The 22,374-nt window shown below is 41.9% G+C and overlaps 1 protein-coding gene across 2 annotated transcripts in view; it reads right to left on the reverse strand.

The window, feature by feature from the left end:
* PLCE1 (phospholipase C, epsilon 1) overlaps positions 1-22,374 on the reverse strand; it is a 370,125-nt gene that overhangs the window by 168,933 nt on the left and 178,818 nt on the right. The window lies entirely within an intron of this gene.

The raw sequence follows: 22,374 nt of genomic DNA on the forward strand, positions 1-22,374 counted from the left end.
CCATCGCCTAAAAGAATACACTGATTATCTGTGTAACCAAATAGAATCATAAATTCTATTATGCTTATTGGAGTATGACCACAGGCCTATTGATAATTGTCCACTGTTAACTACCTAGGCGCAAGGCATACGAATCACGGGTTTAAGGCAGATGAATCACTGGTTAACTTTGATTGTATCTTTCTTTTCCTTTGTTCAGACTAGTTTCAGAGAATTTGGGGAGGTGGGTTTGAACATGTACACTTAGGATATATAAGGTTTTCACAAAAACTGGTCGGGGTCCCTGGCTAAGAGGAGACTCTGCCTTGGGCCCGCCGGTGTAATAAACTGCACTCCACCATCTGCATCGTCCTTCTGAGTGAGTTTGTTTCCCGGCACATGTGGCCACAACAATATGATAACTCTGTGTTTAGCAGTTATTGAGGAATGCTCAAACTGTTTTCCTCAGGGACTGCACCAATTTACATTCCCTCAGCAATGCACAGGGCTCCAATTTCTCCACATCCAGGTCAACATTTGTTTTCCTTAAATCTTTTTTTAAATTATAGCCATCCTAGTGAGTATGAAGTGGTATCTTATGGTTTTGATTTGCATATTCCTAGTCACAAATGATGTTGAGCACGTTTTCATGTGCTTACTGGCCATTGGTATACTTCTTTTGAGAAATATTGACTTAAGTCCTTTGCCCAAGTTTGAATTGAGTTGTTTTGTTGTTGTTGAGTTTTATATATATTCTGGATATTGAGTTTTATATATATTCTGGATATTAATCTCTTATCATGTATGTTATTTGCAAATATTTTATCCCATTCTGTGTGCTACCTTTTAGCTTTACTGATAGTGTTCTTTGACAAAAATTTTTTTTTAAAAAATGGAAATATAGTTGATTTACAATATTGTGTTAGTTTCAGGTGTACAGCAAACTGATTCAGTTACATATATTTTTTTTTCAGATTATCTTCGATAATAAGTTATTATAAGACATTGGATATCACAAAATTTTTAATTTTGATAAAGTCCTATTTTCCATGTTTCTTCTGTTGACTGTTTTTGGTGTCATATCCAAAACTCATTGCAATATACAATGTCATGATGCTTTCCCTCTATGTTTCATAGCTTTAGGTCTTATATTTAGTTCTTTGATTTGTTTTAGGTTAATTTTTGTATACAGTGTAAGGCAAGGGCCCAAATTCACTTTTGTACATGTGTATTCAATTTTCCTAGCATCATTTTTGGAAAAACTTTCCCCACTGAATGATCTTTGTTGAAAATTATTTGATCATACATGCAAGGGTTTATTTCTGGGATCTCTATTCCATACTTTTGGTCTATGCTACTGCTACTGCTAAGACACTTCAGTCGTGTCCGACTCTATGAGGCCTCATAGACGGCAGCCCACCAGGCTCCCCTGTCCCTGGGATTCTCCAGGCAAGAACACTGGAGTGGGTTACTGTAGCTTTGTAGTAAATTTAGAAAATGGATGTGTGAGTCTTCCAATTTTTTTCACTTTTAATTTTTATTTTAAAAAGTTATTTTGGCTATTTTGGGACCCTGAAAGTCAATGTAAATTTTAGAATCAGCTTGTTAATTCCCCAAAAACAGTGGGTGGAATTTGGACTGCACTGAATCAGTAGATTACTTTGGGGAGTATGACCAGCTTAACAATATTAGTTTTAAATTCATGACCACAGGAGGTCTTTCCACTTATTGAAGTCTTTTAAAATTCTTTCAATAATGCTTTGTAGTTTTGAGTGTACTAGTCTTGAATTTCTTCTGTTAAATTTATTCCTAAGTATTATATTATTTTTGCTGCTGCTGTAAATGAAATAGTTTTTGTAACTTCACTATCAAATTGTTCATGGCCAGTGTGAATAAATATGACTGAGATTCTGTCTTGCAAGCCTGCTGAATTCACTTATTAGTTCTAACAGGAGTTCAGTGGATTTCTTAGGATTTTCTATATATGAGATCAGGTTATCTGATAACAGAGATAGTTTTACTTCTTTGTTTCCAGTTGGAATACCTTTTGTTTCTTTTTCTTACCTAATTGCCCTAGCAAGGCCCTCCAATAAATGTGGAACAGAAGCGATGAGAAGAGATATCTTTGTCTGGTTCCTGATCTTGGGTGAAAAATTCTCAGTCTTCCACCATAACACATTGTATTAGCTGTGGGTTTTTCATAGATGCACTTTATCAGGTTAGAGAAGCTCCTTTCTATTCCTATTTTGTTAAATGTGTTTATTGTAAAAGGGTATTGGATTTTGTCAAATGATTTTTCTGCATCTTTTGAGATCATCATGTGGTTGTTATCCATTATTCTACTAATATGGTGCGTTACTTTAATTTTCCTATGTTTAACTGCATAGTTATTGTATATTAATATATCGCATATTTAAGTACAGCCTAACCGAGAAAAGCCTTGTATGAGACCAGCAGACATTTATTGTTTATTTGCAGTTCTGACCTTAACTTGGACCTGTACATTGGACAAGAACAGATGGCAAACTGGGATGTGACTGTAACCATGACTTCAAACCACAAACACTCTGATATTTTTAAAAATTATGTTTGTTTTAAAGAAAGGAAATATATATTTTAAAAATGCATGTTGAAAATTGTTGTTTGTTATCATAATCACATTTTCAACCCATGATGATATGAGTATCAATTAAAATAGCTCTATGACTTAAAAGAAAACTGGTGCATGTTATTTCTGATTTAAAACATATTATTTCAGAACTGACCTGTACCAGACTTTGGGTAGCTCAAAGTCACTTAATAAGAAAAACACACGTCGACCTGGAATTTATTTATTTATTTTTGCCCATAAAAGGCAGTACTAATTGTACTGACAGCATTACTTTTTGTAACATTTTATTTAAGTATCTCCTTTAGTCCTACCAGTGACTCTGGTCTAAGTATGATTAAGTGTTAGTCAATCATTGGTGTCCAACTCTTTGTGACCCCCATGGAAAGTAGCCCACCAGGCTCCTCTGTCCATGGAATTCTCCAGGCAAGACTACTCGAGAGGGTTGCCATTCCCTTCTCCAGGGGATCTTCCTGACCCAGGATCAAACCTGGGTCGCCTGCATTGCAGGCAGATACTTTGCTGTCTGAGCCACCAGGGAAGCCCCCAAGTATGATTAAATATTTCATTTTACAGCTGAGGAAACACCAAAGGTTAAGTAAGTTGCCTAAATACTCACAGGTAGTAAGCAGTGATGCCAGGAATTTGACTCAGACTCATTTGACTTCAAAGTTCATTCTCTTCCCCATTTCTTGTACTCTGGGTACCACAGCTAAAGTTATGCACAAACACAAAACTGTTCATTTCCCCTTTTCAACTAAAATGGGACCAAAACCTGAAGGCATAAGGATTCACAGTGTGTCACTTGTTGACCAAATGTTATTTCAACTCAAATCCTCAGTAAGTACTTACCACGCGAATTCAGCCTGTGGGATGTACCTTATCTAGTAGTGGACACGACTGGATAGAAACTATTTTGTATTTAATTATGCAGTATTATTTGAGTAGAAGATCTTTACTGACAAAGTCAAAGCCAACTTTAAGAGGGGGAAAAATAGCCATGCCAAAGTGGCTAGTGATAGATTGGAGGAAATTATTATTTGGTGCATTAAAATTACCATGCAAATGTCATGGAGCGGGAGCCTGGTAATCTACAAGTCTAAGCCTAACACCGTGGACCTTCCCTGAGTCCGGGCTCAGGACACTACATGATCTTGGCTTTCCTCTTTCCTCTCCAGAAATGACACTGATTTCTGAGTCTTCTTGCAGCTCCTGAACCTGAACTCTACAGTCGCAGTTCTCTTACCTCTCTATTTCCTAGAAATGTTCATCTCAAGATGCAACCATCACAGCTAAGCAGATGACTTTGTAAATGTGTAATTCCAGTTCTGACCTCTCACTTAGCTCCAATCCTGATGCTTCTATTGGGAGGGTCTACTTGAACAACCAGCATCTTAGAGTCAAGTTACGCAAGCTGAACTTCTATTTAGGGTGTCACCTTCACTTCCTCTGGTCCGAATTCCTGGGGACATTTGTCACCCCTCCACCTCCTGGGCTGAGTTTGCATCTGCTAGTTATTTCCAGATTTAGTCGCTTCCATCCCATTTTCATTGCTTTCTCTCAATCCACCTGCATGGACATCTGCATCAACTTCTTGACTGTCTTCCACTATGGGATGTTGAGAAGAATCTTCACGGACCTTTCTTAGGCCAAAGTCTAGGGGGTTAGCAAGGCCATTTGATTCTGTGACATGATGTCCATGATGGCAGTGGGACGCAGGAGAAGGGAGCCAGTTCAATAAAATGTGTAAAGAAAACACATACAGATTTCAAGATGTTTAAGAGGGACCTCACACTTTCTTCCTGAGGCCAGCTCCTCTTTGATCTGGTATAGAACAGTCATAAGACCTGGAATGACTGTACTAAATTGATCAGTAGAAAAGATCAATATTTTGATCTTAAAATATTAAGATCTCAATACAATATTAAAAACAATATTTTTAAAGCAACGTAGGCTTTTTGCTTTTAAGTCCAAAGTAATAAAGGTACAGAAATGATTTTTTTTTTTTTAAGAAAAATCACAAGAATTCAGGTCCAAGTTAAGCACTAAGCAGTCACCTTTGGGCACTGTAAATTGATACAAAGGTGCTCTGCATAGCCCTGGTCCTTTTTCAGTGCTGTTTTCAGAGTCTGTAGTACTGCTGTTTCGGAGAAGGCACTGGCACCCCACTCCAGTACTCTTGCCTGGAAAATCCCATGGACGGAGGAGCCTGGTAGGCTGCAGTCCATGGGGTCTCGAAGAGTCGGACACGACTGAGCGACTTCACTTTCACTTTTCACTTTCATGCATTGGAGAAGGAAATGGCAACCCACTCCAGTGTTCTTGCCTAGAGAATCCCAGGGACAGGGGAGCCTGGTGGGCTGCCGTCTATGGGGTCGCACAGAGTCGGACACAACTGAAGCAACCTAGCAGCAGCAGTTCTGTTGTTTGGACCTCCTATAGCTTATGTTGCTATCTCCAACTCCTGGCAGAGTGCCTGCAGAAAGAAGAGGTTAGTGTCACTGAATGAACAGATGGAGAGACTGATAAACACAAGGGACAGTGACACAGTCCAGGGCCAAAGGAATCTAAGACCTGGGCTCCCTGCTCCCCCTACTGTGGGGAGATCAGAAGGTTCTGGAAGGGATGTGGCATCCATGTCAGCAAGCAAACTCTTCCTCAAATAGCTAGTGTAATTTCTCTAAGTCCAGACATTCAGACAGCAGCAGGGAAGAGAAGAAGAACAGGAAGTCCTTCCAATGGAATCCATTGGCAAGACTGATTTGTGTGACTTATTTTTGATAAATGGGATAGTAAGTCTGTTCTTTGCTGAACACGTCTGTTATCATGCACCTGTATGTCCATCCTGTCTCTAGGCATTTCCCTCCCTTTCCCTTCTTCTATCTCTTTTACCTCCTTCATTTCCTTCTATCCTTTTTCTCTTTTTCTTCTAAGAGAAAGAGTTTGCACAAAAAATTCCAATTTCTCATGTCTGAGGCAGAAAAAGAGAAAAGGAAATTTATATGTGTATTATCCACCTGAATTATTAATAGCCAGGAAGAAGAGAGAGAATTTCCAGGCAGGTGAGTTGCTGTTGGTGGCTGATGTGGCCTGGAATTGTGAGAAGGGTGGGTGTGGATGGGAGAAATGAGCTCTGAGGTCAAAAGCTGTGAAAAGCTCTGTTTCCTGAGGTTTGCACTGACCCCCAGAGTCCACCTGCGGCTCCAGGCAGCCTCCAGACGAGGGCACACTACCCTGCTCCATTTCCACAGTCCCCTTCACGCTCTCTCCCTTCTGCCAAACCTGAACCCTTGCTAGACCCAAACCTGAACCCCTTCTAAGAGCCATTCTGACCTAAGCCTTTGTTCTTACTATTTCTGGAATGTCTTCTTTGCTCTACATACACCTTTTTCTGTTGTTTGTTTTGGACAGTATGCTTTATAATCATTAAGTTCATTGATTTTATCCCATTATAATTGTGTGAGGCAAGTATCTACATTGTCCCCATTTTACAGAAAACATGATGAAACTTAGGAACAGAATTTGCCTGGAGCAAATTAACCCCAGGTCACAAAGCTTGTCTGATGTGGATCTGGGATTTAGGTCTGTCTGTTACCAAAGTGCACACTTTTAATCACTAATCTTTGTTTCATATGTGTCACGGTATGGTGTAACCACATATTCAACGTCAGTCTTTCTATCAACTAAATCACTGACTCCTGGAGCTGAAGAACATGCTTTCTTTTCACTGTTTTCCCTGTCTAGGACAAAGCCATGGCTAGCGCTCAGCAAACGTTTTCACAGTGTGTTACACTTCGTTTCCTAGAGGTGGACTAGAGACAGGGCAAGAGCTCAAGCCTAGGTTGTGCTGTGCTGCGCTTCGTCGCTCAGTCGTGTCCGACTCTTTGCAACCCCATGCACTGTAGCCCCTCAGGCTCCTCTGTCCAAGGGGATTCTCTAGGCAAGAATACTGGAGTGAGTTGCCATGCCCTCCTCCAGGGGATCTTCCCAACCCAAGGACTGAACCCAGATCTCCCACATTGCAGGCAGATTCTTTACCATCTGAGCCACCAGGGAAGCCCCAAGCCTAGGTTGAGGTTAGTTCAAATCAGGCTTCTGTGACCTTTGGATTCATGCCCATCTAGGGCTTGGTCCTTAGCTGCTCTGAGTCTTGGTTTCCTACCCCTGGGTCCATCTCCACCTTTTACTAGACTGTGAACATCAGGGAGACAGGAGTAGTGTTAATTCTTCTTCAATCTACCCCTTTCACTGTCTCCAAACAGCATCTGAGTGTCCAACCGTTAGGCATCAAGTTGACTATTCAGTAAATGAATGAATGTTCACAGTTCTCTATGCATCTGCCTCCCCATTTAAAAAAAAAAAAAGGAATTAAAAGGAAAACATGCCACTTAGCTGTTATGGGGAGAGAGACACAATTACACTATGTTATGCATACAGAAAACTAAACAATGAGACTGGAAAGAGTGACAAAGGATATTGAAAATAGAAATCAAGGTTGGGAACTTAGCAAGACCCTGTCTATGGAAAATGTGAATGCTCTCTGGAACTTTTCCAACCCAGTCCCTGAATATGTAACACACTTCCAGAAGATCTTATTCGGACTTTAACATCCCGTTAGCACGAAAAAAAAAAAGCGGAGTACTGTATATGTTTTAGGTTCAGAACACAGTCTATTTCTGGGTTTGCAACTGAGGTGCTGAGACACTTCAAAAAAGGGCAAAGACTGAAGAGCACGCAGTTAAATTAGACTGGAGTGAAGCAGTGAAACAGGACATTAACCCACTTGAAGACCCTTGAGGCCTCCAGCCTTTCCCCTTGGATAACTCTGAAAGGCATCCAGTGAGTTCCAATTTGGGCAGGGGTTTGTTTATTCTGCTTGGTTCAAGTCAGGGCTACAGATCCCTAATGGTTTTCATGTCCCTAAAGGTTTTCCACATTTGGGCAAGATCTATGCTTTATGGAAGCCCAACGAGGCCCTGCTCTCAGCCCCTCGGGCTGAGCAGTCTGCGTCAAGACCAGTCAAAAGCCCAAACTCTGAGAGAAGTTTAGCCGCATATATCCCTTGGCTCAAGTGTGGGGATTTTCACAATGCTGCTGTGTCATAGTAAAAATGCCTCCATTCTTAACCAACTGTAGTTTGTATTACCTTTTCATTTTTCTCCCTGTGATGTTAAATTTTCAAGACCAATCTTTTTTCCTGTAAGCACTGCCCTGGGCCAACATAAACTACATGTGTTCACACTGGCTTCTGGCCCTTTATTTTGAGCACACTATTCCTGATCCGGGAATATCCACGCAGGTTTGTGATTATGACTCTCCCTCCTTCTGAGGGTGTCCTACCTCCAGACCCTTGACCTTTGTCGGTCTTTCCTTCCTAAAATTCAACCTGCTTTAAGAGCCTGTGATGGCTCTCTAATGCTTTAGGTCCAAAATTTTCCCTTGTTTTCTCCAAATTGTGACCACATCTACCAACTTAGCCTTATGCCTCCTTGTATTCCCCCCATGAGATCTTGGCTGAGAATCACTTCCTCATTCTCACCCTTTACTTTATCTCACATGTTTTTCTCACCTGAGACCCCTTGCTTGAATGAGACCCCTCTCCCCCACTTCCAAGCAGAAACTGGTTTACAGAAGACATACTTGCTTTCAGCCCAGCCTCCTAAACCCAAGAACTGAAATTCTCCCTGGCATACCACCCAGGGCACACAAAAGTTGTCTGCAGGGCCGGGCAGGTGAGAAAATGAGACCCGAGCTGGGAGGGAGACACCCAGCAGTGGGGTTGGGGTGGGTAGGTATGGGAGGGTGAGCTGAGCTGGTGCATCTTGCTTGGAGGCAGGTGTATGGATCAGGGCCAGCGCAAGGGGCCAGGGGAGAATGGGGGCCCCGGGGTGCCAGAAAAGATAGAACTCCACATTTTAACGCAAAATTTCCTAATTCAAAAAAACACTGAAGCTGTCAAGGAAAAAGCCACATGGCCTGGATTTGGCCCGCCAGGGAGTTTTTGCTTCCTTGGTTAAAGCAAGACATTACTATGACTCAGTACTCAGTGAGTCTGGCCTGGGGTGGAGGAGTGTTAACAGTCCCCCTGGGCCTGCGGGGGGGTGGTGGGTGGGGTGTCATCAATCTTCCTTTCTAGTCCACACCACAAACCTTTCTTCTAAACTTCTTGGAATACAGTTCCCAGGAAGTAGAGAGAGCTGGGTTACTAGGTTATTTGTCCTTTGCCTGCCTCCTCAGAACAACCGCAGAGTACTAAGGCTCATCTGAGCTGTAGCTTTCTTTCAGAGTACCCTTTTTTCTCTGATTCAATATCCTCAGTGGTTTTAAATGCTAACATTTTTATCTGGGTATGAAGAGGGCTGGAGTCATCTCAAGCTGATTTTTGTCTGAATCATCCTTTTGAAAGAGAAATCCTATTGTGTCCCTTCTTCTGTTTGAAACTTGGTTTTCCATGGCTCCCAAGAATACAGACAGGGGCCCTTAACTAGAGTCTGTACTATCTGGCAGCTTGCTTTACTTTTCTGTGGCTTAGCTTCTTCTCATGTAAAAATATGAGTTTTAAATTAGATTAAAAAAAAAAAAACAAACCTTGTCAGAGTGTCTGGCTTGCCATGAGCACCCAATACCTGCTAGCCTTTGTCGTTCTGAGTTCTCCAGACTTTCTTGAGAGGGAACCCTCCAGATCTCAACTGTCCACTCAAACTTCAAACTTGCCATACTCCTGGCTGCCATGGGGCCTTGGCAAATGATTACTTCTGTCTAGAACATTCTTCTTGCTCCCCTTCCCTTAGATAACTAAGGAGAGCCTTTAGCCTTACATGCAAGCCTTCTCTGCTTGGGTCAAATCCCCCTTTTAGAGGGTCACATGCACATGGCCCTTTCCCTGGTAGCAGGCACCATGGCCACAACTTGTCATTTATTTTTGTAATTACTTGATTCCCTACTGGTCTTTAAGTTCCATGTGGGTGGGTACAATGTCTGTTCTATTCCTGGTAGCTGGCAGTAAAGGTATTTAATAATATTTGCAAGATAAATGAATTTCCACCACCAGTGGCCTGTCCTTGGCATGTGTGGGGGTATGATGACCACTGAGAAGAGGGCATTCCCCCAAATACAGAGAGGGAATATAGACTCCTCTCTCAATGTGAGGGCTGTAGAATGGAGGTGCCTTCATCTCTTTGCTCAGGAAAGAGACTCCAGACCCTTCAAAGCAGGGCTAATGCAGAGATTGGGGTCACTCCTTTTCCCCTTTTCTCTTTTCTCAACAAAGCATAGGTCCACTTTGCAGAGATAAGACCCTCAAGTGCACTTGTCAATTGGCTCAGGGGTACGAGGACACACAGACAGAGACAGAAACAGACCAGAGAGAAGTCAATCCATGCTGTCCGCCTCAATATGGGCCAGGGCAGAACTCTCTCACTCAGAGGCCAAGGAAGATCAGAGGCTTAAATATTCCTTGTATGGCTCTCAGACGGTCTGACTTGTACCCTGTACCTCCAGTCACAGTTTGAGCAGGATGAGGACCAGCCCAAGTGACTTTTGTAAATGATGCTTGAAAAATAGTCATTGCTGATAAGTTAACTCTGGATGGTGATGCTCACAGGTTCGAACCACATGGCTTCAAATTTCTTTCCTGGTTTTAGTATGGGGAATTGTATGTTATCTTGAGTTGTATGTATATATTCATTTACTTATTTTTTCACTCAACAAATATTTTCTGAGATATCCTCTCACATTTGGTTGATTCTGTGTTATGACTACTCAGTCGTAGATGGGAAGATCCTTCCACCCACCCCTACAGGTTCCCATAATAAAGAATGCTGGAGATGTCTTAGAAGTCCACGGAGGAGTACAGGGCAAGGAGGCAGCAGGTACACAGAGAAGAGATCAATTTTGTAGTCTGGATGGACTTGTAATCAAATTGGGGGTTCTATGTTATATTCATGTATGTACTCGCGCGTGCACGCACACACACACACACAAGGTCAGTACAGGGTGAGATGTGAGTGGGAGTTAAAACTGCAGGATTTCCTGCTGGTTAAGAACTTGGGTTGGGGATCAGAGAGACTTGGAGACCAAACGCAGGCTTTGCCCCTTTAAGCCCAGTTAAAGGTTTTAGTTCTAGACTTGGTAGTCCATAAGCTCAGATCCTGTGCATTGCCAGAGTCTCTGAAACTTTTTATACTCTCAGTTTCCCTCCATGTTTCCAGATCATCCACAAAAATACCTGCTTGAAATGGATTTTAGACGAGTCTGCTTACTAATGCAAAAGTTGAGTGATTCTGGGTGTGAATCAGGGTAAAATACCCACGACTGTTAGCAACGGTGTTTCTGGTGAATGTAAAATTCACAAGGAGAGCCTCAGAGGGGCTGAAGCAACCATTTGTTCAGGCCATCATAGAATCATTTGTTATTACAATGAAATAGAGAGTAAAAAGGCTTTAAATGCCATATATGTACATATTTCCAGCTGGCAAAACATTTTACACTTTCCAGAAGATGGCAAAATCTTCTGTTAGAGTTTAGTCCATTGAAAACCAAACATTCTTAAAATGTCCACTTACAACTTTAACTGTACTAGTAATTTCTTGGTTTTAAGACTCAATTCCGACAGAAGTTTAAATAATGACTCAGACTGTCCTGAGATCTTCTCTTTTTTCCTCTTAAATATTTGCTACTGACCCACATGTTATTATAAACAAATTATAAGTATATTCTACTATGTTCTTTCTATAAATGTTCCCATGGACAAGAATTTTCCTAGCTCATTTAAGTGAAGTTTTTGTCCTTTAAAAAGGTAAACAATTTAAAAACACTCAAAAGGATTAGTTACATGTATTGAAACATTTAATTTTATTGTAAAGAGAAATGCATCTTCATAAAAATGTACAAACTCTAGCTTGAACACTAAATTTTATACCAATCTTAGTAGACATGGTACCCAATCCCAGGAATAAACGCTTAGCACCTTTTCTACTCCGGAGGGAACAGAGATGATACCAGCAAAAAACAGAACTAAAACAACAGAAGCATCATAATACAGGTGAGAGCTTGTTTTCCTTAGTTACATAAGGTGTTCACACTTCTCCAGGCTCTTAAGTGGTTTTAGAAACCTCAGACTTCACTCAAGTTGGTACAGGGACCCTCTGAGCCCCTATATCCTGTTTTTATCTCAACTATAACATTTGTTACCATCTGAACATTGCAGGGATATTTGCATCTCCTGAACTATCAGGTAACTTCCTTGAAAGTTAAGACTTTGTCTTATTCACTGTTTTATCCTCAGGGCCTAGCACAGTGCTTGTCGCATAGAAGATGCTCAACAAATGTTTGTTAAATGAATTAATGAATGATCTGATGCATGAATCCTAAGGAAAACCTTACAAAGGGGCAGACTCCAGCCTCTAGATACCTCCTTTCAAGTGTCCTGTAAGGATGTGAGGGCGATCTGGTTGTGACATCTGTCACCCCATTGATCGCCAGGGTTGATTCGGCTGATCTGGCTGGCCAGACGGGTGTCCCCTTCTTCCCTCACCGCTCCATGTGCGTCCCTCTCGAAGCTGCACTCTCGGTCGAAGAGGACGTCCATCCCTGATAGAGGAGGACCGGTCTTCAGTCAAGGGTATACGAGTAGCTGCACTCCCCTGCTAGAACCTCCAAACAAGCTCTCAAGTGTCCTGGAAGATACTACTTCCCTGAGTCCAGAGCCAGGGAAACCTGGAGGTTTGTGTGCATCTAAGACTGAGCTAAGAGCGCAGCACCTGAATTAAGAACAGTGGAAGGCTGGCGTTTCGAGGGGCTGGTAAGGGTGGCAGCAATCATCATTGCTACCCTCATCATCCTCAGCATTACATCATCAACCTACCATTTACTCAACAGAGATGCCAGATACTTTGCTCAGTTCTTTATACACATTATCTCATTTAGTCCTCAGAACACCTCTGTGAAGTTGTCACTTTTATTCCTGATTTACGGTGGCAGGCTTCACTAAAGCCTAGAAAGTAAAGTCACCTATTCAAGATGGCATAGTGTTGAAATCAAGACTCAAACCCAAGATAGAATGATGTTCCCAGTCAATTTCTTTTAACCATGAAGCAATTAACAGGACAGAGAGAGCCCCAGGAATACTTTTCTTATTCATTCTAAGCCCTTCTCCCCACTTACTTTAACAAAGCCTATGTCCCCCTTCTCATCTGAATGTGAGCCCCATATGGCTGCAGAAAATAGTATCATTGGAAACAAGGGGCTTGAATCCATCAGTTTGCACACAGGCTCCAAATGCCTCCTTTTAACCATTAGTTACATAGTATGGACAAGAACATCAACATTCAAACAGTATAAATGCGCAGGAGGTGACAAGTAAAAGGCCTCTCTTGGAGGCAACCATTTCTGTGCCTATTCTTTGACAGTTATCTTTTAACTGTAAAAGAGGTCTTGGGGATTTCCCTGATGGTCCAGTGCTTATACCTGCCAATGCAGGGGGCATGGGTTCCACACCTGGTCTGAGAACTAAGGATCCACATGCCTCAGGGCAACTAAGATTCATGCAGTCAAACTACTGAAACCCAAATGCCCCAGAGTCTGTGCTCCACGACAAAAGAAATCACCGCAAGGAGAAGCCCGAGCGTGCGCTGCAACTATAATAGCTCCACACTAGGGAAACCCACATGCAGCAACAAAGACCCAACCCAGCCAAAAATAAATAAATATAAAAGTACAATTTAAGGATGAAAAGAAAAGATTTGCATCTCATTAAAAAATACATATATTCCCTTCCCTTTCAAGAATAGTGTATTTAATCACCTCAATGGAAGATGAGAAATTTGGCCTATTCTCCCCATCACTGCAAATTACATCTTTTTAGTTTTATTTTTCTGTTAATAACTGTATTGTTTCAGCTTTAAATACTATTTTTCCTGTGTTTTCTTTTTTTAATCTGTTTATTTTTAATTGATTTAAATACTATTCTTAATCTTCTCTCTTTATATTTCAATTTAAATGTATTTCTTAACTCCCCCGAGATTATCCAACTGCTCTTTCTCCTTCTCTAAACCTTCCTTTTTCAAGATCAATGCAATGATTTCTTATTCTAGGTTGTTTGGGGAGAACATTTACTTACCGACATTGACAAGTCATATTTTAAGACTTCTTGATTTAAAATAGTTATGAGTTCAGTGTTATATGCAATAAGCAAGCTTTGGAGGAAAGGATTGGAATCTAGTTGTTTTTTTGGGTACAGAGTTTCAAATAACTATCTTGCAAATGGTTTTCTGAAACATGGCCCACTCTGAGTTTCTGGAACTAGGACTTGGTATTTTTATGATCAGTTCAAATACGGGGATGAGATGGTTGGATGGCATTACCGACTCAAAGGACATGAGTTTAAGCAAGCTCCGGGAGTTGGTGATAGACAGGGAAGCCTGGCATGCTGCAGTCCAGGGGGTAGCAGAGTCGGAACACGACTGAGCGACTGAATGAACTGAACAAATACGGGAAGTCCAAGTGACTGACTGGGGTTGCTGTCCTCACCAGTCATCTTTCTGAATTTAATGTTAGGATTTAACCAACCCTTACTTCTTGATTTCTCGATGCAATGGGAAGGATAGACGAGCATATGATCCAACAATTCAATTAACTTTTACCAACATTGGAAGGATGTACTACCAATGGTAACAACAGGGCACGATTTTGTGCACTGTACAAAGATCTGTACCCAAGTGGAAGAGAGATTTGAGTCTACCCGCTGTGCGCTAAATGATGTATGTGGGGATGAGGCTTGATCACTCTGGAGAGAGTGAAATTTTTGTAATTTTCACAGATTACAATGGGCCAGCAGTAACCAGCACTGCCTTAGCAATGCTGTTGTTCAGTCACTCAGTTATGTCTGACTCCTTTCGACCCCATGGACTGCAGCACACCAGGCCTCTCTGCCCCTCCCCATCTCCTGGAGTTCACCCAAGTTCATGTCCATTGTATCAGTGATGCCATCCAGCCATCTCATCCTCAGACACCTTCTTCTCCTTCTGCCCTCAATCCTTCCCAGCATCAGGGACTCTTCCAATGAGTCAGCTGTTCACATCAGATGACCAGAATACTGGAGTTTCAGCTTCAGCATCAGCCTTTCCAATGAGTACTCAGGGTTGATTTCCCTTAAGATTGAATGGTTTGGCGTCCTTGCTGTCCAAGGGACTCTCAGGAGCCTTAGCAATGCCTCCTCCTAAATGCCTCCAGTTCTCACTACTCTTTCCTTCCATCCACCTTCCACACCAGGCATTCTCACCTGAAGTATCAGAGATTCAGGCTCTTCCCCTCCCGCTTTGGCCATGCTTTTTCCCCCCACTTTGGTCGTACCTCGTAGCTTACAGGATCTTAGTTCCTCAACCAGAGACTGAGCCTGTGCCCTGGGCAGTGAAATCATGGAGTCCTAACCACTGAACTGCCAGGGAATTCCTGATCAGAGACTCTTGATTTGGTAGGTTTGGGATGAAGCCAAGGCAAGCTATTTCGTGGACACTCAGGCTGGGCGATTCTGATGCAGGTGGGCTAAAGATGATGCTTTGAGCAGCCCCACTCCACACTGCAGCCAGATGGTTCTTTCTAAAGGATATGATCACATCACATCCTTCCTTAGAACCCTTCTGTGTCTCTCCTACTTACAAGGTAGAATCCAAGCTCTTTATCATGAATTACAGCCCCCTGGAGACCTATTTTCTTGTCCCATACCTTCCTATTTACTTCCTGTGCACCTCAAACTTTGGCCATAACAGCATGGTAGACCAGCAGTCCCTGAACACATCGTGCCTTTTCCTGTCTCATGCCTTTATATTTGGGTGCTCTGTTTTTTCTACTAGTTACCATTGGCTCCTCTATCTGTCCCTGATGCTCGCAGGGGAGTTTCCTTCATCAGTCAACACCCCAGGTCTCTATTCCAACCCACAAGATCCCTCTCTTCACAAAGCATGGCTAGGATCCACTACAGAAAGAAAAGGAGATTGTGTTTTTATGGGGTAGTAAGTGAGGAGTAAATGGGCTGATACAGTTAAGGGGGCTCTGGACCCCCAGAGGCAAGAGGTGCCTGAGGAAGAAGGGAGAAGAATTCAGACAGGGAGCAAGGAAGGCCCTGGAGATAGCTCTGTAACCATTCCAGGACCTTGTGCTGATAGTACCTTCTGAGACACTGAAAATAACTTTTGTACCAGCTTGGAAACTTACTGAATGTATCTGCATTTTCATTTGGTATGAGCCTGATATGTTAGTGCAGCCTTCAGTGAAAATTAGTGCTTTCTTTCTTTGGTTCTAAAATTATCTCATTCAATTAAATGTGATAAACAGCAATGATCTCATGTTCCTTGATTCTGTGAACACATCTGCCACTGGAATCCATGAAAGTTTATGGACTGTCTGTTCTGTGCCTGGTCCTGTGTCAGGCAAGAGGCTCATGGGGGAGGAGGATGAATATTAGAGACTGAGACCAGAAAAACCCATAATCAATTACAACAAAGCAGAAATGGACAGTGCCATCGGAGACCTGCAAACATGTCTACATCATAGCTGTGACCACAGGCCCTGGAGAAGCTTGATCTGAGTTGGCTACACACACTGACTAGTTGTGTGACCTTGGGCAAGTCCTTTAACCTCTGTGAGCTTTAGTCTCCCAGCACTAACAATTTCTTCCTTATAGGATCTCCAAAAAAGGACTGTCATCGTTTCCTAGTGCTGCCCTAACAAAATGCCACCACTGGATGGTTTAAAACAACAGGACTTTGTTTTCAGTTCTAGAGGCTAGAGGTCCAAAAGCAAGGTGTTGGCAGGGCCATGCTCCCTCTTATACTCTGGTAAGAATTTTCTCCTGTCTCTTTCTAGTGGCTGCTGCTGGCTGGCAGTCCTTGGCATTCCTTGGTTTCCACGCATCACTCTGATCTCTGCCTCTCGTATCACATGGTGTTCATCCCAACATGGTCTGTCTGCCTGTTTCTTCTTCTGATAAGGAAAGCCATTCACTGGGTTTAGGGCCCATTGTAACAGAAAATAACCTCATCTTAACGCGATTACATCTGCAAAGATATTACTGCCAAATAAAGTCCCATCATAGGATCTGGGGTTTGAACTTCAACGTATCTCTTTAAAGGGACACAAGTCAACCCAAAAGGACTACATGAAATAATGCAGATAAAGGACTTGGTGCATTGTCTGAAACACAATAAGGACTCAACAGCCTGCCTGAGTTCAAGCACAGACTTTATCACAGACTACCCGTGCACTCTTAAGCAAGTTTCTTCATATCTCTGGGCCTCAGTTTCCTCATTAGTAAATAGTACCTCTCTCATTGGATCATTGAATGGTTTTCAATGAAGTCAAACACGTGAAGCATTCAGAGTAATACCTGGCACCCAGCAAGAACTAAAAAAATACTCACAACTATTACTATGATTCTAATTCCAATCCTTCCGTATGCCCAATTTTCTCTTTACAGATGGGACAGTTTACAACTTCAGATATAACAGTAATGAGGATGTCAGCTTGGAAAAGTTTTCTTAAAAAGTTAGTTCCTCTGCTTGACCCTCCTCCTCCCCCAAAATACTCTTGATTGTTTCGACTCTAGAAGCATCATGTCTCTGGTAATATTTGAGGTTGATGACTTTGTGCTGCCCTGGAGCCTTGGAGATGATCCCCCTTGTTATAAGCAGGGGTATGGAGTCACACTCATCAGAAATACTGTGCAGGTTTAGGTCACATCTAAACATGAAGTCACACTCCTGGATCATGCCTGGCCATGCGTATCCCAAGGCAGAGGGCTTTCGTCCTGCACCCACCAAGCTTCCTGGCCCCATGAGCTACAGATCCCACCTTCCAAGTGACTAACCTTGAACTTTGTGAATCTTTTCAGGGTGGCAGTAAGGGCTACTTCAGTAAACCTGAAACCTATTATTACATTTTCACTGGAGTGAGAAATATTATCTTACAAGTTGAAGGCTTCCAGATGTGATGTTTCCATTCTTCTCTGAGGTGACACTGCCCTAGACAATAGTGGGCACTGAATGAATACTTCTCAGTTGATTAACTGGTATAAAAACATAACCCAAGTTGCATTAAAGCATACTTTAACATCAAGAAAATAATTTCAAGGTCACAAAACTAGTAAGTCAGATTTAAATACACTTACATCTTGGAATTAGAACCATGGAGACGTCTTCCCTTGCCTGGTAGGCATGTAAAGGGTAATTGTTTTGATTATGAGGAAGTCAACCAAGACAGCCTTCATAAACTAAATTATTTATGAGGTACAATCACATAGTTCAAATGTGTATGTGTATATTCCTATTAGGTCTTCCTATTTTTATACTCAAAGGTATTCACTTTAGAAAAAGACACAAATAGAATATACTTATTGCAGTAGAAGAAAAGAAGTTGAAAATTATTAGACCTTTCTATCAGAAACAGAATATTCCCCACTTTCAAATGAGAATATTACATCTGCAGGGCACTTTTTATTTTCATGTGAAAGTGAAAGTGTAAGTCGCTCAGTCACGTCCAACTCTGTGACCCCATGGACTACAGCCCACCAGGCTCCTCTGTCCATGGAATTCACCAAGCAAGAATACTGGAGTGGGTTACCATGCCCTCCTCCAGGGGACCTTCCCGACCCAGGGATGGAACCCAGGTCTCCTGCATGCAGATTTTTTACTATCTGAGCCACCAGGGAAACCTTTTCTTTTCATATTAATATTCTATTTATAGTCTATCTATGATGAATAACTTATTTATTAATAACTATTCTATACATAAACACCCAAACTGGTTACAAAATGAGCATTTCCTACTACATAATTTAAATATGTGACTATGCTTTGTCCGAGTTACATGTAAATATTTAATCCTTTGATTTACAAACTTAGGAACAAGCTGATACAAAATGTGCACTTGAAAACAGCCACCTTATATTGAAAAATCCTCTTCCTTATCACTATTTTTTTTTTTTTACTTTTGCTATTTCAGTGCTTTGAAGTGAAGTGAAGTGAAGTGAAGTCGCTCAGTCATGTCCAACTCTTTGAGACGCCATGGACTGTAGCCCACCAGGCTCCTTAGTCCATGGAATTTTCCAGGCAAGAGTACTGGAGTGGGTCGCCATTTCCTTCTTCCCATTACTATCAATTACCTCATTCCTTTCTCTCCCTTTTGACTTAATCTTGCTTTTGTAATTTTTAGTAGGGAGTACATTGGAAAAAAAGAAAAGTAGGCAATGGATTTAGAAAACGTCTTTCTGATTATTGAAGTCAAGAACTCTTTTGGCTGCCACTGCTCTACAGAGTTGGTCCTGGGATTCCAGAAAGGTTAATGGGGAGGAGGAAAAGGGGAATTAAATGGGAAGTGGAAAGATCTTGACTGTACTCAACTAGTGGAAGATAGGATGGAGTAAGTTCTCCATTTTCCATTTTTTGAGATAGTATACCCTTGCTGATTGATGCTTCATATCAGAAAATGTTTCTCATTATTTGGCAAACTTTCCATTGAGCAGACAGACCATCCTCACTGGTCCTGAAGGCAGAAAGCCAGGAATGAACTGACTGTTTGCTGATTTTTCAGAGCTACTCATACCACTGGAGGGGTGCAAACTGATGAAGATGTTGGAGAGTTAGAAGAATCTTGTAGACTGTGGTAATGCTGCAGAGCTGCAGAATTCTGGCCAATCAACCCTGACATTACCAAGTCCTAACTTGGGAATGCCCTGTGAGTAATGAAGAAATTGGTTGGACATTTTCTCTTCCTATTCTCACCTACTACAGGCAGCTCCAACCCTCATTTTGTACTCATAACCACTTCCAGGAGACAAGTTGACTTGGGGCATCTGTAGGTCACCTGGAAAGCTGTCTTCACATTTCTTTTTCACAAACTTGATTCTTTCTAACATCTTAATGGGCCTGGCACTAAGGACCTGCATAATGTGTTCCTCCTGTTTAAATCCTTTGATTTGTGAGTGTGTGTTCATTTGTGTAAAAACATATATAACAAAATTTAGCATCTTAACCATTTTTAATGCAGCTGAGTTGTACGGAGTAAATTCATATTTACTCAATACACAATTATCATAATTTACTTATACACAATTATCACCATGATCCATCCTCAGAATTCTTCATCTTGCAAAATGAAACTCTGCACCCATTAACAGTAACTCCACATCCAAACCCTCCCTCCACCAGCCCCTACAACCACAGTTCTACTTTCTGTCTCTGATGCTTTGGACTATTCTAAGCACCCCACACAAAAGGAATCATATAGCATTTGTTTTTCGCCCTCCTCCTTTTTTTTTCCCCTACCTTTTCCAACTTGACTTAATCCACTTTAAATGTGATCTCTCTCATGGAAAAGGTCATTCTTTTTGACCCTCTTCCTTACCTTTTCCCTCTGGGAAAAAATTACAAATTCTGTCCTATCTCCCTCTTCCTGTCTTCATTCCATTTATAAGCCTCTCATTAAAAGAAAAGAAAGTTATTGGGATAATAATTTTCTGAATCTTTCACATTAGATATGAGTTTCAAAATATAATTAACCATAATAACAGAACTATAGATGCCAACATCTAAAACCTCTGAAATGGCCCAAAGTTCCTTACAAAATCTCCATGGAAGTTTTACTTTAACTCTACTCATCTTAATTAAAATGATTTCCCCTCAACAACAAATGCCTTTTAACTCATTGGTATTGCTTTTTTCCTGGAGGCTGATGCTCAGTATTCTAATAATTGTGTTTTTCTCTATATTCCATGGGAAGTGTGTAGATTTCAACTGTGTTGTGGGTTAAAGAGGTTTTTGAGGACTAAAGTCTGGAACCAAATCACAATGTTTAATACTGCTTCTCCAGGAAAGCGTTCTGAGTTCCACACAGCTCCTGAGAAATGAACTCTAGAACATGAGTTGTTTATAACCTGGAGACTGAGTGTGTCACACACTTCCCATAGATTTTCATTAGTGACACAGAGCTGAAAGTTGTTGGCCTGCTCGATGCCACAGAACACATAGTGAACAATAAAACAAGCAGACAAACATGGCTTAGCAGCCAAGCATATCGTCCAGACCCCCTGCTGGAGTATGAGGCCAACAGAGCTCAAGACCCAGCTACTCAATATGCTGAACCTATAGGTTCTCTAAACACTCCGTGATTTTGAACGGCCATGTATGGTTTTTTAAGATGTATTATATTCCACTGCATGTTGAAGAACGATATGTTTCACTACAGCACATACAGATTTTGAAAACCCCATGGGAGAAAGCACTGAAGTTGAAAAAGTTTTCCAAGGGAGCAAGGTAGAGATACAGAAATTAGCTTGGAGCTGAAGCCAACCTGCTAACTATATTATTCAGCAGAAACTACTTACAGACAGATATCAGAAACCATTAAAGAGCTGCAAAACAGAAAGTTAAAAGAAACTCCCAACTCTTGCATAAAACCCAATTCAATGATAACTCATCAGCTGATGATCCAACAAGTCCCAGAGATGGGAATGCTGATCTCAGAGTTCTGATCTGAACAGGAAAGTGCAAAGAGCAATGGAGATCAACTTACTATCAGGGCAACAGACACCTTAACTAATGGCCTCCTTTTTTCTCCCCAAAGGTCTGTGTAAGACTGGAGGCAGCCTGCCTGGGAACCAAAACACAACATTTGGGGAGCCTGGAGATATGTCTTTTTGCAATTAATAGAGAAGAAACAAAGTGGCTTTTATTGACTTTGTTCCTTTGCAGCCAAACCATTTGTCACATGGACCATTAACTCTACTTCCAAACGCTTTGAACTCTTAGAGTCACTTCCACATTATTTGGCATTTAACTCCCTGCAGTCTGTTCTTTGAATACTTGGTGCATGCAAATCTGGCTGCCTCACTAGGATCATAAAAACTTAAAGGCAAGAAAACTGACTTATATGTTATTAGGATCTCCCATAAGGCCTACACACTGCTTGGCACAGGGTGGGGATCTGATACAAAAGCCTGATTAATGCACAGGATAAGCTCCTTACATAGAGTCTCAAGCACTGAAGCTCTGCCAACTCTATATGTCAATTTCAACCCGAATTCCCAGGAAGATCACTGATGCAGAATGCAAGCTTGGCAGTTACCAGGAGCCGCATCAGAATAGAGAAATCTTGAATCCTGTGGATAGGGGAAACCCTTACTACCTAGAGACTACAAGTTCCATGGGTGAAAAAGTGACAGTGAAAGACGCTCAGTTGTATCCGACTCTTTGCGACCCCATGGACCGTATAGTCTGTGGAATTCTTTAGGCCAGAATACTGGAGTGGGTAGCCTTTCTTTCCTTCAGGGGGTCTTCTCAACAATTTCCCTGGGGGTAAGGGCTATGTTTTGTCCCCAGCCCAGCACCCAGGTGCTCAAAAAACGTATGCTGAATGTATGAAACATATATGAATCCAAGTTTCTCCTCTTTAGTCTCTGGGATTAGTGGTCCCCATCTTGTGTTTTTCTTCACTCATCATGTATAACCGATCCACAAAAGTTAAGGTGACACTAGAAAACAAATCAGCATGGCACCCACATGGTACACAGACAGGTGTGGACCTCCTCTAGGGTCTTCCCAAGGGGTGCTGGGGTGGGGCGGGGTAGGGGAGGTTGAGGGTCAAGGAGGAAGACCACTGGTGTGATAATCGCAGGTCTGGGGCTTGCTGTGGAGGGACGACAGGGGCTCTCCTTGAGAGAAGTGGCAGGATGTCAGAGAGAGTTCTTGGCAGCCCCTGAGCAGTGGAACGCTGCTCTGCATGGTCCCTGTCTGGTT

Source organism: Bison bison, unplaced genomic scaffold (genome assembly GCF_000754665.1).
Source record: "Bison bison bison isolate TAMUID 2011002044 unplaced genomic scaffold, Bison_UMD1.0 scf7180017864172, whole genome shotgun sequence".
In the NCBI taxonomy this organism is placed as follows: Eukaryota; Metazoa; Chordata; class Mammalia; order Artiodactyla; family Bovidae; genus Bison; species Bison bison.